The sequence below is a fragment of the Cetorhinus maximus genome, chromosome 16 (assembly GCF_964194155.1).
Source record: "Cetorhinus maximus chromosome 16, sCetMax3.hap1.1, whole genome shotgun sequence".
Taxonomy (NCBI): domain Eukaryota; kingdom Metazoa; phylum Chordata; class Chondrichthyes; order Lamniformes; family Cetorhinidae; genus Cetorhinus; species Cetorhinus maximus.
In genome coordinates, this window is record NC_135894.1 from 22,267,947 (window position 1) to 22,280,939 (window position 12,993).

The following is a 12,993-nucleotide window of genomic DNA, read 5'->3' on the forward strand; positions in this document are numbered from 1 at the left end:
CCTCACTGTCTGATATCAGACTCCCCAATTTCCATTCCTTCAGCAACCCCGCCCCAATTTAAGAATCCCAAGTTTAGAACCTCCTTCGATTTCAGCCCCTTCAAATTTCAGATTCCCATCCAATATTTGATCCCCTCCTTGCCTGATTTCAGACCCCTGCTCTGCCTGATTTCAGATGTCTCACTGTCTGGCTTTGGAACCCCCTCCATGTCTGATTTTAGATCCACTCACTGCCTGATTTCAGACCACATCCCTGCCTGATTTCAGACCCCCTCCCTGTCTGATTTCAGATCCCCTCCCTCCCTGACTTCAGACCACCTCCCTGCCTGATTTCAGACCCCCTCCCTGCCTGATTTCAGACTCTCCCACACTGGCTTCAGATCCCCCTCCCTAATTTCACACCCATCCTTGCCTGCTTTCAGACCACATCCCTGCCTGATTTCAGACCCCCTCCATGCCTGGTTTCAGATCCCCTCACTGCCTGATTTCAGATCCCTCCCTGTCTGGTTTCTGATCCCCTCCATGCCTGATTTCATACCTCCTTCCTGTCTGATTTCAGATGCCTCACTGCCTTGTTTTGGACACCCTCCATTCCTCCTTTCAGACCCCCCCTGCCTGATTTCAGTCTCTTCCCTGCCTGATTGCAGTCTCCCTCCCTGACTGATTTCAGACTACATCCCTTCCTGATTTCAGACCCCTCCCTGCCTGATTTCAGGCACCCTCCCTGCCAGATTTCAGATCCCTCCCTGCCTGATTTAAGCCCCCCTCCATGCCTGATTTCAGATGCCTCACTGCCTAGTTTCAGAGCCCCTCCCTGCCTGATTGCTGATCACCTTCCTGTCTGATATCAGACACCCTTCCTGCATGATTTCAGACTCCCCCACTTGGTTTCAGGCCCCCATCCTAATTTTACACCCATCCCTGCTTGATTTAGACCACATCCCTGCCTGATTCAGACCCCATCCATGCCTGGTTTCAGATCCCCTCCCTGGCTGATTTCAGACCACCTCCCTGTCTGATATCAGACACCCTTCCTGCGTGATTTCAGACTCCCCTACTTGGTTTCAGGCCCCCTCCCTAATTTCAGATCTATCTCTGCCTGATTTCAGGCACCCTCCCTGCCTGATTTCAGATGCCTCACTGCCTGGTTTCAGACCCCCTCCATGTCTGATTTCAGATCCCCTCCCTCCCTGATTTCAGACCCACTCCCTGTCTGATTGCAGACCACAACCTGTCTGATTTCAGACCCCCTCCCTGCCTGGTTTCAGTCTCTTCCCTGTCTGATTTCAGTTTCCCTCCCTGCCTGATTTCAGGCCACATCCTTGCCTAATTTCAGACCCCTCTCTACCAGATTTCAGACCCCTCCCTGCCTGATTTCAGGCCCCCCTCCCTGATTTCACAAGTCTCACAACTGGTTTCTGAACCCCTCCATGCCTGATTTTCAGACCCACCTTCTTGCCTGATTTCAGACACCCTTCCAGCCTGATTTCAGACCTCTCCCTGCCTGATTTCAGACCCACTCCCTGCCTGATTTCAGATCTCCTTCCTACCTGATTTCAGATGCCTCACTGCCTTGTTTTGGACACCCTCCATGCCTGATGTCAGACCCCCTCCCTGCCTGATTTCAGACCCCTCCCTGCCTGATTTCAGACCAAACCCTGCCTGAGTTCAGCCACCCTCCCTGCCAGATTTCAGATCCCTCACTGCCTGCTTTCAGGCCCCCCTCACTGTCTGATTTCAGACCCCCTTCCCTGTTGATTGCAGAACCCTCCCTGCCTGTTTTCAGACTCCCCCAACCTGGTTGCAGACTCCTCTCCTAATTTCACACCCACCCGTGCCTGATTTCAGACCACATCCCTGCCTGATTTCAGACCCCCTCCTTGCCTGATTTTAGACCACCTCCCTGCCTGATTTCAGATGCCTCACTGCCTGATTTCAGACCCCTCCCTGCCTGATTTCAAACCTCTCCCTGCCTGATTTCAGACCCACTCCCTGTCTGATTTCAGACCCACTGCCTGCTTGGTTTCAGATCACTCCCTGCCTGCTTTTATACTCTGTCACTGCCTGATTTCAAACCCCTCCCTGCTAGATTTCAGACCCCCTCCCTGTCTGATTTCAGTCTCTTCCCTGCCTGATTTCAGTCTCCCTCCGTGCCTGATTTCAGACCCCCTTCCTGCCTAATTTCAGATGCCTCACTGCCTTGTTTCAGACACCCTCCATGCTTGATTTCAGACCCCCTCTCTGCCTGATTTCAGACCTCACCCCTGCCTGATTTCAGACCAAACCCTGCCTGAGTTCAGCCACCCTCCCTGCCAGATTTCAGATCCATCACTGCCTGCTTTCAGGCCCCCCTCCCTGCCTGATTTCAGACCCCCTTCTCTGTTGATTTCAGAACACTCCTTGCCTGTTTTCAGACTCCTCCCCCCAATTTCAGAATCCCCTCCCTGACTTCAGACCACCTCCCTTCCTGATTTCATACTCTTCCCTATCTGAAAACCCCCTCACCGTCTGATATCAGACTCCCCAATTTCCATTCCTTCAGCAATCCTGCACCAATTTAAGAATCCCAAATTTAGAATCTCCTTTGATTTCAGCCCCTTCAAATTTCAGAATCCCTTCTGATTTCTGACCCCCTCCCTGCCTGATTCAGACTACCTCTCTGCCTGATTTCAGATGCCTCATTGCCTGGTTTCGGACCCCCTCCATGCCTGATTTCAAATCCCCTTCCTGCCTGATTTCAGACCTCTCACTGCCTGATTTCAGACCCACTCCCTGTCTGATTGCAGACCCCTTGCCTGACTGTTTTCAGACCCACTCCATCTGATTTCAGACCTCACCCTGCCTGATTTCAGTCTCTTCCCTGCTTGATTTCAGTCTCCCTCCATGCCTGATTTCAGACCACATCGCTTCCTAATTTCAGGCCCCTTCCTGCCTGATTTCGGATACCTTCACTGCCAGATTTCAGACCCCTCCCTCCATGATTTCAGACCCCCATCCTGCCTGATTTCAGATGCCTCACTGCCTGGTTTATGACCCCCATGTGCCTGATTTCAGACCCCCTCCCTGCATGATTTCAGACCTCTCCCTGCATGATTTCAGACCCACTCCCTGTCTGATTTCAGACCCCGTGCCTACCTGATTTCAGACCGCTCCCTGCCTGGTTTCAGACCCCCTCTCTGCCTGATTTCAGGGCACCTCCCTGCCTGCTTTCAGATGCCTCACTGCTTGATTTCAGAAACCTCCCTGCCTGATTCCAGACCCCTCCCTGCCTGATTTCATACTCCCTCCCAGCCTGATTTTAGACCACTCCCTGCCTGTTTTCATACTCTGTCACTGCCTGATTTCAGACCCCCTCCCTTCCTGATATCAGACCCCTCCTTGCCTGATTTAAGGCCACTCCCTGCTAGATTTCAGACCCCCTCCCTGTCTGATTTCAGTCTCTTCCCTGCCTGATTTCAGTCTCCCTCTGTGCCTGATTTCAGACTACATCGCTGCCTAATTTATGACCCCTCCCTGCCAGATTTCATATCCTCCCTGCCTGATTTCAAGCCCCCTCCCTGCCTGATTTCAGACCCCCTTCCTGCCTAATTTCAGATGCCTCACTGCCTTGTTTCAGCCACCCTCCCTGCCAGATTTCAGATCCCTCACTGTCTGGTTTCAGACCCCCTCCCTGTCTGATTTCAGTCTCTTTCCTTCCTGATTTCAGTTTCCCTCCCTGCCTGATTTCAGGCCACATCCCTGCCTAATTTCAGACACCTTCCTACCAGATTTCTGATCCCTCCCTGCCTGATTTCAGACCCCCTTCCTGTCTGATTTGAGACCCACTCCCTACCTGATTTCAGGCCCCCTCCCTGTCTGATTTCAGTCTCTTCCCTTCCTGATTTCAGTTTCCCTCCCTGCCTGATTTCAGACACCTCCCTACCAGATTTCAGATTCCTTCCTGCCTGATTTCAGGATCCCTCCCTGCCTGATTTCAGATCCCTCCCTGATTTCAGACCCCCTTCCTGCCTGATTTGAGACCCACTCCATGCCTGATTTCAGACCCTATTCCTGCCTAATTTCAGATGTCTCACTGCCTTGTTTCGGATACCCTCCATGCCTGATGTCAGATCCCCTCCCTGCCTGATTTCAGACCCCATCCCTTTCTGATTTCAGACCCTGCCTGATTTCAGGCTCCCCCCGCACCGATTTCAGGCTCCCCTCGCACCGATTTCAGAACCCCACCCTGACTTCAGACCACCTCCCTGCCTGATTCCAGACACCCTCCCTGCATGATTTCAGACTCGCCCACTTGGTTTCAGACCCCCTCCCTAATTTCACACATATCCCTGCCTGATTTCAGACCCCTTTCCTGCCTGATTTCAGACCCCCTCCCTGCCTGATTCCAGACCCTTCCCTGTTGATTTTAAAACCCTTCCTGCCTGTTTTCAGACTCCTCCCTCCCATTTTCAGACATCCCTCTCTGCCTGAATTCAGACACCCTCACTGCCTGATTTCATACTCCTCCCTATCTGATTTAAAATCCCCTGTCAGTTATCAGACCCCCCAATTTCCATTCCTTCAGCAACCCCTCCCCCAATTTCAGAACCCCAAGTTTAGAACCACCTTTGATTTCAGCCCCTTAGAATTTCAGAATCCCATCCGATTTCTGACCCCCTCTCTTCCTGATTTCAGACCAGCCCTGCCCGATTTCAGAACACCTTCCTGTCTAATTTCAGATGCCTCACTGCCTGGTTTCGGACCCCCTCCATGCCTGATTTCAGACCCACTCCCTGCCTGGTTTCAGCCCCCCTCCCTGCCTGATTTCAGAGCCCTTCCTGCCTGATTTCAGACACCCTAACTGCCAGATTTCAGATCCTTCACTGCCTGGATTCAGACCCCCTCACTGCCTGATTTCAGTCTCATCCTTGCCTGATTTCAGACCACATTCCTGCTTAATTTCAGACCCCTCCCTGCCTGATTTCAGACACACGCCTTGCCAGATTTCAGATCCCTCCATGCCTGATTTCAGATGCTTCACTGCCTGGTTTCTGACCCCCTCCCTGCCTAATTTCAGACCCCATTCTGCTTGATTTCAGGACCCATCCCTGCCTGCTTTCAGACCCCTACTCTGCCTGAGTTCAGACCCCTTCCCTGTCTGAATTCAAACACCCTCACTGCCTGATTTCATGCTCTTCTCTATCTCATCTAAGACCCCCTCCCTGCCTGATATCAGATGCCCCAAATTCCATTCCTTCAGCAACCCCTCCCCCCAATTTCAGAACCCCAAGTTTAGAACCACCTTTGAGTTCAGCCCCTTCAAATTTCAGAATCCCATCCGATTTCTGACCCCCTCTCTGTCTGATTTCAGATGCCTCACTGCGTGGTTGTGGACCCCCTCCATGCCTGATTTCAGACCCACTCCCTGCCTGGTTTCAGACCCCCCTCCCTGCCTGATTTCAGACCCCCCTCCCTGCCTGATTTCAGAACCCTCCATGCCTGATTTCAGACTCCCTGCCTGCCTGATTTCAGACCCCTTACCTGCCTGATTTAAGACCCCTCCCTGTCTGATTTTCATACCCCTCCCCCCCTCCCTGCCTGATTTCAGACACCCTCCTTGCCAGATTTCAGGCCCCCTCCTGGCCTGATTTCAGACCCCCCTCTCTGCCTGATTTCAGACCCCTCCCTGCTTGATTTCAAACACCCTCCCTGCCAGATTTCAGTTCCCTCACTACCTGGTCTCAGACCCCTTCCCTGCCTGATTTCAGTCTCCCTCCCTGCCTGATTTCAGACCCCTCCTTGCAGGACTTCAGACCCCCTCTCTGCCTGATTTCAGATGCCTCACTGCCTGGTTTCTGACCTGCTCCATGCCTGATTTCAGACCCCCTCCCTGCCTGATTTCCAACCTCTCCCTGCCTGACTTAAGAACCCCTTCTCTGACTTCAAACCACCTCCCTGCCTGTTTTCAGACACCCTCCCTGCCTGATTTCAGACTCACCCCACCTGGTTTCAGACTCCCCTCCCTAATTTCAGATCCATCCCTGTCTGATTTCAGAATCGTCCCTGCCTGATTTCAGATCCCTTCCCTGCCTGATTGCAGACCCCTTCCCTGCTGGTTTCAGACCCCTTCCTTGCCTGGTTTCAGACCCTTCCTGCCTGAATTCAGACCCCCTCACTGCCTGATTTCATACTCCTCCCTATCTGATTTTAAGACCCCCCCACTGTCTGACATCAGACCCCCCCCAATTTCAATTCCTTCAGCAACCCCTCCTCCCCAATTTAAGAACCCTGATTTTAGAATCTCTTTTGATTTCAGTGCCCCAGTTTGGTTTCAGGATCCTCCACTCACTTCCCACCACCAGCCCGCACACTCTCTGACACCTCATTTCACTGTGAGTCCTGGCACAGAGTGGCAGTCGGCGGTGATCCCTATGGCAAAGGCAGGAAAAGCTTCAGTTTAAAGGCTATGCTATTTAACCTCGTTCTGACCCCCAATTTCAGGCTAACAGTTAGTTATTATTATTATTGTGCCTCATATCAGTGAACGCATTGCAGCAGAAAATTTAAATCACTGATCTCCAAGTCCTATTCCAGGTAACTGTCGGTCATTCTGTGAGGTTTTGAAACCTTGGCCGAGATTTTCCAGCCCCGCTAGCAGCAGGCATTGCTGGGGGTGGGACGGGAAAATTTGGGGAGCTGTTGCAGAAAATCCTGCCCCTTATCCCTATTGAGTCAGAAGGTTGGTGATTCAAGTCCCACTCTAGAGACTTGAGCACAGTGCAGTACTGAGGGAGTGCTGCATTGTTGGGGGAGCCAGCTTTGGGATGTGGCCTTAAAGGGGGGGCCGGTCTTTCCCCTCAGGTGGGCTTAACAGATCTCAGGGCACTATTTTGAAGAAGAGCAGAGGAGTTATCCTTGGGCCAATACTCATCCCTCACCCAACAGCACAATAACAGATTAGCTGGTCATCATCACGTTGCTGCCAATGAGAGAATGAGAGAGAATTCAACCACAGAGCCAAGATTGACAAAAAGCACTCCAAAAGCACTTCATCTTCACTAGGTCAAAGACTTCTCCTGGTTACAAGTATTAACCAAAAGGCAGGGAATCTTACACTTGATCCGTAAGCAAATCAACCCCTAGCTGAACTGCAGTATGTACATAAACTACCGCACAACATGAGGCTGCTTTAATGTCTGCTGTGTTGTGTTGGCACTGGGCTTGTCTAGGAATCTGTGCCATGGGGGCAACAAGCCACCCCTTGTGTAGGGAGCGAAGAAGCAACTGGAATGAGATCTCCGGGTATCTTAATTCCAATCTTAATCAAGAACAAGGCGGTATGACCTTAAACTTTGAGTCGCGCCATTCAGGGGTGAAGTCAGGAAGCACTTCTTCACACAAAGGATAGTGGAAGTCTGGAACTCTGTCCCTGATAAAGCTGTTCAGGCTAGATCAATTGAAAATTTCAGATGAGATTTTTGTTGGGCAAAGGGATTATTAAGGGATATAGATCTGAGGCAAGTAGATGTGGTGAAGCTAGAGATCAGCCACGATCTACTTGAATGGCGGAACAGGGTCTTGGGGCTGAAAAGCCTCCTCCTTGTCCTACTTTCCTCTGAATATGAAATGGTTGACTAAACTTATACTAATACCCATTATAATTCATTTTTAGTAAAGACGCACAAGGAAATATTTCAAAGTTGACTTTAAAAGGTGGGGGGGTGGGAATCGTTTTCTAAGCCGGTCCCAGTGCTGGTGGCTGGGAGGACTCTGTGTGTTGCAGGAATCTCTGGAGGACCCTCAGGGCTGCTCAACCCCCGTGTGTTAACGTGTTGGTACGACACAAGATCAGTACTCAACTCTGGAGCGTGATTTCACATTCTGCTCATGAATCAACCCTCACTAGTGGAATAAAAATACAGGGAAAAACATTGAATAATTCAATTGCTGTTGAGTAGCCAACACAAAGGATTGTTTTGAGCATCCTCTGGGACATTAAGAGGCTTGCGTATGTTTATTAAAGTCCAGTGCTTCAAGCAGTGAGGTGACTGCTGAGAATCACTTAACTTTCAGGTTGGCTTCCCAATGATTTTTTTATTCAAATTAAAAGGAACAACTGTATAATAAATGTGTTTCAAACAGTACTTATAACACGATACACATTTTAATTTTTCTGCCATTACCTTTTTTTCCCTAAAAGTACATTTAAACATGGAGGCTATGCATTAACCCCAAGCAGCAGCAATTTATGTTACTGGCCTTGCTATGTAAAGGCGTGTTGTATAAAAGCTACAGTACACACTGCGGGGACTGTCCTGCATCGTTGATCACACACAGGAGTTGGTACTGAGAGGGCTACATGGACCTTATTAAGATCCACACTCCAATTAAAAATACATTACTCAAAGCAATTTAAAGCTACCCAGATACAATCTATAAAGAGCCTGGCATGATAAATGATCTTCACAGTCTACATATGCTACTTAAGCCATTAAACGTGATCTCTGTAAACGATAGCTATCCATTGCTGTAATGGCATTAAACGTTAAGCAGTACATTTTTGTTAAAAAAGTAAAAAATGATGTTTTAATGGGGTCTGGAAGAGGTTAGTATAGTTGGGTGATGTGGAAAAATAGAGAGATTTACAAGATGGTAAAAGTAACTGGCAGCTTTTTACAAGGAGGCATCGTTACCCTGACATCAGGGTGAAAAGTGAGTCCCGAACCTGCAGATGCCGGCAGGAGGCCCTGCTGGGCAATTTTACCACAGGTGGCCCCCTTATTGGCCATCAGGCAGCCCATTAATTAAGGATGGTGGGGTGGGCTCCTGAGGTTGCTGGCCTAAACACAGAGCCGGCAGCTCTGAAACCTCAGCAGTGTCCCCGGGGAGAGCTGGTCACTGCTCAGGAATGCAGACATTAAGAGCTGGGCCAGGTGAGTAACCAAAAAAAAAGTGTACAAGATCACTGTGCCCAGTGTCTCAGGGAAAGCCCCTCTGGGGAAGTCACTGGGGTTTGCAGCTGCTACCTTCCCTGCCCCCTGGTCCCCTCTTTGGGTCATGGAGACTTCCCTCCCTGGGCTCTCGCTCGGAGGCCACCTCTATTTAGCCTTTTTTTATTCATTCACGGGATCTGGGCTTCGCTGGCTAGGCCAGCATTTATTGCCCATCCTTAATTGCCCTTGAGAAGGTGGTGATGAGCTGCCTTCTTGAACCACTGCAGTCCATGTGGTGTAGGTACACCCACAGTACTCTTAGGAAGGGAGTGCCAGGATCTTGACCCAGCGACAGTGAAGGAATGGCGATATATTTCCAAGTTAGGATGGCGAATGGCTTGGAGGGGAACTTCCAGGTGGTGGTAGTCCCACTTATTTGCTGCCCTTGTCCTTCTAGATGGTAGTGGTCGTGGGTTTAGAAGATGCTGTGGAAGGAGCCTTGTAGATGGTACACACTGCTGCTACTGTGTGTCGGTGGTAGAGGGAGTGAATGTTTGTGGATATGGTGTCAGTCAAGTGGGCTGCTTTGTCCTGGACAGTGTCAAGCTTCTTGAGTGTTGTTCTTGAGGGAGCTGCACTCATCCAGGCAAGTGGAGAGTATTCCATCACACTCCTGGCTTGTGCCTTGTAGATGGCAGACAGGCTTTGGGGAGTCAGATGGTGAGTTACTCGTTGCATAGTTCCTAACCTCTGACCAGCCCTTGTAGTCACAATATTTATATGGCTAGTCCAGTTCAGCTTCTGGTCAATGATAACCAATGATAGTCCAGGATGTTGATAGTGGGGGATTCAGTGATGGTAATGCCATTGAACATAAAGGGGCAATGGTTGGATTCTCTCTTGTTGGAGATTGTCATTGCTCGGCACATGTGTGGCGCGAATGTTACTTGCCACTTGTCAGCCCATGCCTGGATATTGTCCAAGTCTTGCTGCATTTGGACATGGACTGCTTCAGCATCTGAGAAGTCGTGAATGTTGCTGAACATTGCGCAATCATCAACGAACATCCCCACTTCTGACCTTAGGATGGAAGGAAGGTCATTGATGAAGCAGCTGAAGATGGTTGGGCCGAGGACACTACCCTGAGGAACCCCTGCAGTGATGTCCTGGAGCTGAGATGACTGACCTCCAACAACCACAACCATCTTCCTTTGTGCTAGGTATGACTCCAACCAGCAGAGAGTTTTCCCCTTGATTCCCATTGACTCCAGTTTTGCTAGGGCTCCTTGATGCCACACTCGGTCAAATGTTTCCTTGATGTCAAGGGCAGTCATTCTCACCTAACCTCAGGAGTTCAGCTCTTTTGTCCATGTTTGAATGAAGGCTGTAATGAGGTCAGGAGCTGAGTGGCCCTGGTGGAACCCAAACAGGGCGTCAGTGAGCAGGTTATTGCTAAGCAAGTGCCGCTTGATAGATGTTGATGACTCTTTCCATTACTTTACTAATGATCAAGAGTAGACTGATGGGGTGGTAATTGGCCGGGTTGGATTTGACCTGCTTTTTGTGTACAGGACATACCTGGGCAATTTTCCATATAGCCAGTGTTGTAGCTGTACTGGAACAGTTTGGCTAGGGGTGTGGCAAGTTCTGGAGCACAAGTCTTCAGTAGTATTGCCGGAATATTGTCATGGCCCATAGCCTTTGCAGTATTCAGTGCCTTCAGCCATTTCTTGATATCACATGAAGACTGGCATCCATGATGCTGGGGACCTCCAGAGGAGGCTGTGATGGATCATCCACTCGGCACTTCAGGGTGTAGATTGTAGCAAATGCGTCAGCCTTATCTTTTGCACTGATGTGCTGGGCTCCTCCATCATTGAGAATGGGGATATTTGTGGAGCCTCCTCCTCCAGTGAGTTGTTTAATTGTCCATCACCATTCATGACTGGATGTGGCAGGACAGCAGAGCTTAGATCTGATCTGTTGGCTGAGGGATCACTTAACCCTGTCTATCTCTTGCTGCTTATGCTGTTTGGCACACAAGTAGTCCTGTGTTATAGCTTCACCAGGTTGACATCTCATTTTTAGGGTACGCTTGGTGTTGCTCCTGGCATGCTCTCCTGCACTCTTCATTGAATCAGGATTGATCCCCTGGCTTGATGGTAATGGTAGAGTGGTGTATATGCCGGGCCATGAGGCTACAGATTGTGTTTGAGTATAATTCTGCTGCTGCTGATGGCCCACGGGGTCTCATGGATGTCCAGTTTTGAGTTGCTAGATCTGTTTGAAATCTATCCCAACTAATACGATGGTAGCGCCATACAACATGATGGAGGGTATCATCAATGTGAAGGTGGGACTTTGTGTCCGCAACAACTATGTGGTGGTCACTCCTATTGATACTGTCATGGACAGTTGCATCTGCAGCAGGCAGGTTGCTGAGGATAAGGTCAAGCATGTTTTTCCCTCTTGTTGGTTCCCTCACCACCTGCTGCAGAACCAGTCTAGCAGCTATTTCATTTAGGACTCGGCCAGCTCGGTCAGTAGTAGTGCTATCGAGCCACTCTTGGTGATGGACGTTGAAGTCTCCCACCCAGAGTACATTCTGTGACCTTGTGACTCTCAGTGCTTCCTCCAAGTGGTGTTCAACATGGAGGAGCACTGATTCATCAGCTAAGGGAGGGCGGTACGTGGTGATCAGCAGAAGGTTTCATTGACCATGCTCGACCTGATGCCATAAAACTTCATGGGGTCCAGAGTCGATGTTGAGGACTCGCAGGACAACTCCCTCTCAACTGTATACCACTGTGCCGCCACCTCTGCTGGACCTGTCCTGCCGGTGGGACAGGACATATCCCTGTCACCAAGGTGTCGCTAATCAGGCCTTTAATTATGTAAAGTGGCTACCCTCCTCCTTGTAATGGGAAGCCTTTCTGCATTCAGTTGGTGAAATTCTCCAACAGTGTGACAGTGGCAGGAAGCTCATCTGACCTGCCTCTCTGCAATTTTACTGCCACCCTCCCCGGGCTCCTAGGGGAAGGTAAAATCCTAGCCAACCCCTCAAATAGATAAGGCCATTAAAAAAATGACATTGTAATGTTGGATTATACATAGGTGAAAAGTCCAGGGTAAGTAATGGACATTGCAAACTTCTCCTTGAAGGACAAGGGAGCAGATGCATGGGAACACCACCAGTTCCAAGTTCCCCTCCAAACCACACACCATCTTCACTTGAAGCTATATTACTAGTCGCTTGGTAGTACAGAACTTGAGTATTGCTGACAAAAGAGACATGCTGCGGAAGCTTTTCGTCTTGCATTCATCAGGACATACGCAAGAAGACCTATTGTAAAGGGAACAACAATGTATACTGCATGAGAAGAGAGCGCTAATTGGTTGGCAAGTGAATTCTGGTTGGTAGAGACGTTGCCATGAAGAATGCACCAATCCGAGTTGACTTGCCTGATTTGAATTGAAACAAAATTGGAAGTTAACTGTTCGCTGGTGCACTCTCCATCCTTACCTGGTCTGGAGTCACGTGTAGGTCAGACCAGGTAAGGATGGTAGATTTCCTTCCCTAAAGGACATTCATGAACTAGATGGGTTTTCAATGACAATCAACAATGGTTTCATAGTCATCATTTTAATTCGAGGTTTTTTTTAATCTCAAATTCCACCATCTGCCATGGTGGGATTCAAACCCAGGTCCCCAAAGCATTACCCTGGGTCTCTGGATTACCAGTCCAGTGACAATACCACAACACCATTGTTCTCCATACAATTGGTAATCTTGCATCTATCCTGATGAGTGCAAGAAGAAAAGCTTCAAAAGTGTGCCTTTTTTTTTTCTGGAAATATGTCGCCGTTCCTTCACCGTTGCTGGGTCAAAATCCTGGAACTCCCTCCCTAACAGCAGTGTGGGTGTACCTACATCACATTGAACTGCGGCGGTTCAAGAAGGCAGCTCACCACCACCTTCTCAAGGACAATGGAATGGGTAATGTAATGGTTTTAAGAGGCAATTAGATACATGGGGGCAGTTTGTAACTCTTGAAGGCAATAAAAAAAAAAATCAGGTAAG